This window comes from Nicotiana attenuata, unplaced genomic scaffold (assembly GCF_001879085.1).
Source record: "Nicotiana attenuata strain UT unplaced genomic scaffold, NIATTr2, whole genome shotgun sequence".
Lineage (NCBI taxonomy): Eukaryota > Viridiplantae > Streptophyta > Magnoliopsida > Solanales > Solanaceae > Nicotiana > Nicotiana attenuata.
Genome location: NW_017672134.1, coordinates 22,103 through 27,455, shown reverse-complemented (window position 1 = coordinate 27,455; position 5,353 = coordinate 22,103).

Below are 5,353 nucleotides of genomic sequence, written 5' to 3'. Positions count from 1 at the left end.
ACATTTAATTATGATATAAGTCATCTAGAAAATCCTGCCTATAGGACCTTAACGTTCATGTAATCAGTGCATATAGAAATCATGCCTATAGGGAATGCATATGCATTAGGCAAACTGTAGGGTAATTAAATAATTACCTCTTCTTACCAGTTCTTAACAGACTTTTTAAATCAGATATAGATATCATAGGATTCCGCATCAAGTTCGTCCGATTCTTCTTAAGCAATAACAATCTGTTAACTGGTCTCTAATGTCTTAATGTTTTCAGCCTCAATCTTTTGACGAAAACTCTTTTGAATCAGTATACATTTGAGTTTTTCAAATCAGCACCTCTTCTGAAATGGTTTCTTTCTAAAATTCTGCTTAAACATTTTCCAACTAAGTTTTGGTCTTCCTGAAATTGTCTTTAAAACAGTTCTGCAGTTTACTCTTTCCTTAAGTATTTCTGACTCTGGAACTCCTTTTATGGTTTATACTCATGATTCTCTTAAAACTTATTTCTAAACTGACTGCAGTCTGTACTTTCCGGCATTAGACTACTTTTCTAGAACCAGTACTTTCTAAATCACTCGCTTAAAATACCTTAAGTTTTGACAATTGGGTCCAAGTTGCCTAATGTGGGCTTCCTGTCTAAACGTATGTATCGAACCAGTCTGCCCGCTGTTTAATTTTTAATTTTAAAGACCAAACCGGTATGTGTAAAGGCATGCTAAACTATATGTTATCTGATTTACGGGGTTTATATGAGCCTTACCTGTTTGTCTGTTCATTCCCCCTACTTGTTACTTGTTTTTGAATGTCGATTAGAATTTTCGTCCTTTAAACTCCATAAAGGCCCCCATCCCTTTCTTCCCCTTTTAGGATTAGAAGTCCTAATGCCCCGGTACTGATAGCTTGGGACGGCTAATAGCATGCAATAGGCAAACGATACCATTCCGCGCTCCAATACCTTAACGGGGTGGGAAAGGGTAGACATGGAGATGATGATTACACGATAACACTATGCGTACAATTGAGTACCAGTGTTGTGCGAATGATCCATGTAATATATAAACCTAGGACCCCCCCTCCCTCTTTATTAGTTTAACAATTTTCTGAATCTTAAAAAGTTGTTGCACTTTCGACTTCTGTTTTTCACATAATTTTTAGATTGTTCGCACTAAGTACTTGACTTCTTCCTACTTGCACTTTTAACTAAACTGCTCCTTCCCTAAAATTCAGCATTTTTTTAACCTTTTGTGCTCCTTATTTGTAATAGTTTTCTCATATTTGCAATGCTTGCTTGTTTACTTGTTTGTTTGCATTGAAAGTCACAATTTTAGCATGGCCGGGAACCACACTAGTGGATCTTGAGGGGTGCCTAACACCTTCCCCTCGAGATAATTTCTAGCCCTTACCCAAACTTTGGTTCTTCATCTCAAATTCTTCCTTAAAGTGTCCTAATGCACTATAATCATTAGGTGGCGACCCTTCAAACTAAAAAACCCAATTCTCGCAAGGGAATGGAGTTGTCCTCCTGAATGTCGTATACCCGATACTGAACTCTGTTTTGGAAGAAAAAGGGGGCGTCGACAGCATGGCGACTCTGCTGGGGACTCTTTAGGCTTTTACCATTGCATGCTATATGTGACTTTATTGCTTTCTTTTATTGCTTTTGTTTAATGCCTTTATTTCAAACTGACTTGTTTCTTTTGTTTCTTTTTCTTTAATTACTTTCATTTACCGCTTCCCATCAATACCGTTGTAATTTTTGAGCAATTATTGTAAACTTTATTGTATGAACGTGAAAATACATGTCAATATGTTTCATTCTTGTAAACTGCATCTTCAACATCATATTCCACTCGTGCCAAACAAATACTATAGCAACACTTATAATGAGTAGTTGCACATTTCCAATACTATCACCCCCTAAATTTGGCAAAGGCATATTTGCGGTAAAACTAGTCGATCAGCGGTGCAGTCGACGGTTCCGTGCCTTTCCCTCTTGAGTTGTCCGCTCAAGGGTACCGGTCTAGCACCCCATAGAAACCTTATTCTATTTAACTGTACATGCATCACTGTCAAACCTAGTCGAGTCAGTTATGTTGTCCACATAATGACTCTTTAAGATAGCCTTATCCAAAGTCCACTGGGTTCCCCTGGGACCCAAACGGACAACACCATACTCTGTGTATTTATTTGAAGAACTAAATGCTGTTTATGCCAATTATTGATTTAAATAGTCGAGTCCGGCGGGGGTGAGGGACTAACACTTTGTTTTGCAGAAAATGAGGCACGAAGTCCCCAGATTCGGCATGGTAACCAGCATTCACCCAAGGTTGCTAAGCTGGTGGGAAGACCTTCACTGCCAGAATGCCGAGGGAAGCGAAGGGGGACACTTGGCTAGAGCTTACTTGCTGCTGGGACTGCGTGAGCTGGTGAAGCTGTCCGATGGAGCTAAAGATGCCGAGTCTGGGGAAGGTCCTTCTGGGACCAAGTAGTTAGGAGTCTTTCTTTTGCTTTAATGTAATAAGGCCCACGACCATTAGTAACATTTTATTTTCCGCAATTTTAGCGTCATTTTGGGATTCGTCTTATTTTTATCAATAAAATGAGGCATTTAGCATTATTAGTTCTCCAAATCAACTTGTCGCTAGGCCTACCTCGGGCACAACGAGGCACCCAAATTAGGACACGATTTGTATTCTTGCACTATGTGTTTAAATATCGCAACATTTTCTCCTCATAATCTTTACTAACTTGTTACCTTTTTGTTTTTACTTTTTGTTTTATTCCCCTTCCCCAAAGGTTAGTTCGTGCACTCGGGCATGATCATCTTAAGCAGAAGGGCACATCTCAATAACTGGACTATCAGAACCACCAGAGCCCGGAAAGCTTCGGGGTAGCAAGGCTGAACAAAGCACCATGCATCATCTTTATTTTTTGCTAGTTGATCTTCTTTCCGCATTATTAATTTCGAAAATAAGAGCTCCAATGTTCAAAATAATTATGGAATTTATCAAAGTATTTCAGTTTCTTATAAATCTCGCTCTTATTATTTTTCTCTATCATTTACTTTATTTACACAGCATTACTATTACTTATCTTGATGAACCGACGAATGTGACATGCGACAAAATAACGCAACAAACGGATATAGACTCAGAAGAGGATGATATACCAGAAGAGGTCATTAGAGAGGTTGAGAATTTTGAGAACAGACCTAAGTCCGACCTGGAAGAAACTGAGGTCATTAATTTGGGAGATACAGAGAACGTCAAAGAAACTCGCATCAGTGTTCACCTATCACCATCAAAAAAGGAAGAATATATGGAATTTTTAAAAGGGTATGAGGACATATTTGCCTGGTCGTATGATGATATGACTGGCCTCAGCACATCCATTGCAGCTCATAAACTGCCAATAGACCCGACTTGTACACCAGTAAAGCAGAAGCTCAGGAAATCCAAACTCGACATGAGTTTGAAAATTAAAGAAGAGGTGACTAAGCAAGTCAAAGCCAAGGTTCTCAGGGTAGTGGAATATCCGACATGGTTAGCCAACATCGTGCCAGTACCAAAGAAGGACGGGAAGGTTAGAATCTGTGTCGACTACCGGGATCTCAACCGGGCCAGTCCCAAAGATAACTTTCCCTTGCCGAACATACACATTCTCATCGATAACTGTGCCAAGCATGAGTTGCAGTCTTTTGTTGATTGTTTCGCCGGGTATCATCAAATATGGATGGATGAGGAGGATGCAGAGAAAACGGCTTTCATCACGCCGTGGGGAATGTATTGCTACAAAATGATGCCATTTGGGTTGAAGAATGCTGGCACCACCTATATGAGAGCCATGACTACTATCTTTCACGACATGATACACAAGGAGATCAAAGTATATGTGGACGACATCATCATCAAATCCAAGAAAGCCGCTGATCATATGGAAGATCTGAGAAAATTCTTCAACAGACTGAGAAGGTACAATCTGAAATTGAATCCTGCCAAATGTGCATTCGGGGTTCCTGCCGGAAAACTGCTGGGTTTCATCGTAAGCCGTCGAGGAATAGAATTGGACCCATCAAAGGTCAAAGCTATCCAAGAATTGCCACCGCCAAAGAACAAGAAGGACGTGATGAGTTTCTTGGGAAGACTCAACTATATCAGCCGGTTCATAGCCCAGTCCACAGTCATTTGTGAACCCATTTTTAAATTGCTAAAGAAAGACGCTGCTACTAGATGGACCGACGATTGTCAGAAAGCCTACGACAGAATCAAGGAATACCTATCAACGCCACCAGTCTTGGTTCCGCCCGAGCCAGGAAGGCCCCTATTGCTTTATCTTGCAGTTTTGGATGAAGCGTTCGATTGTGTTCTAGGGCAACATGATGAAACGGGAAGAAAGGAGCAGGCCATCTACTATCTCAGTGAGAAGTTTACCCCGTACGAGGCCGGGTATTCCTTATTAGAACGTACTTGTTGTGCTCTAACTTGGGTAGCTCAGAAATTGAGGCATTATTTCTGTGCCTACACTACCTATCTCATATCCAGGATGGACCCGTTGAAGTATATCTTTCAGAAACCCATGCCCACTGGCAAGCTCGCCAAGTGGCAAATCTTGTTGAGTGAGTTCGACATTATTTACGTGACTCAGAAAGCAGTTAAGGGCCAGGCCATAGCAGATCACCTCGCCGAGAACCCTATCGGCGGAGAATACGAACCCCTGAAAACGTATTTTCCTGATGAAGAAGTGTCCTTTGTAGGAGACGATATTGCAGAATCCTACGAGGGTTGAAGGTTGTTTTTCGACGGGGCCGCCAATTTTAAAGGAGTTGGCATAGGGGCAGTCCTAGTATCAGAAACCGGCCAGCATTACCCGGTATCCGCCAAACTCAGGTTCCCTTGCACAAATAATATGGCCGAATACAAAGCTTGTATCATGGGACTCAAGATGGCCATTGACATGAGCATTCAAGAGTTACTAGTGATTGGGGACTCAGACCTGCTCATACATCAAGTCCGAGAAGAATGGGCCACCAAAAACTCTAAGATACTTCCCTATTTGCACCACATACAGGAGTTAAGGAAAAGATTCACAAAGACCGAATTTCAGCATGTCCCCAGGGTTCAGAATGAGTTCGCTGACGCACTAGCTACCCTATCATCCATGATCCAACATCCAGACACAAATTTCATTGATCCCATCCCAGTAAGGATTTATGATCAGCCAGCTTATTGTGCCAACGTTGAGGAAGAAGCGGACGGAAAGCCATGGTTCCACGACATCAAAAGGTACCTAACAACAGGGAAGTATCCAGAACTCGCCAACGCCACTCAGAAGCGCACACTTCGGAGATTATCCAACAACT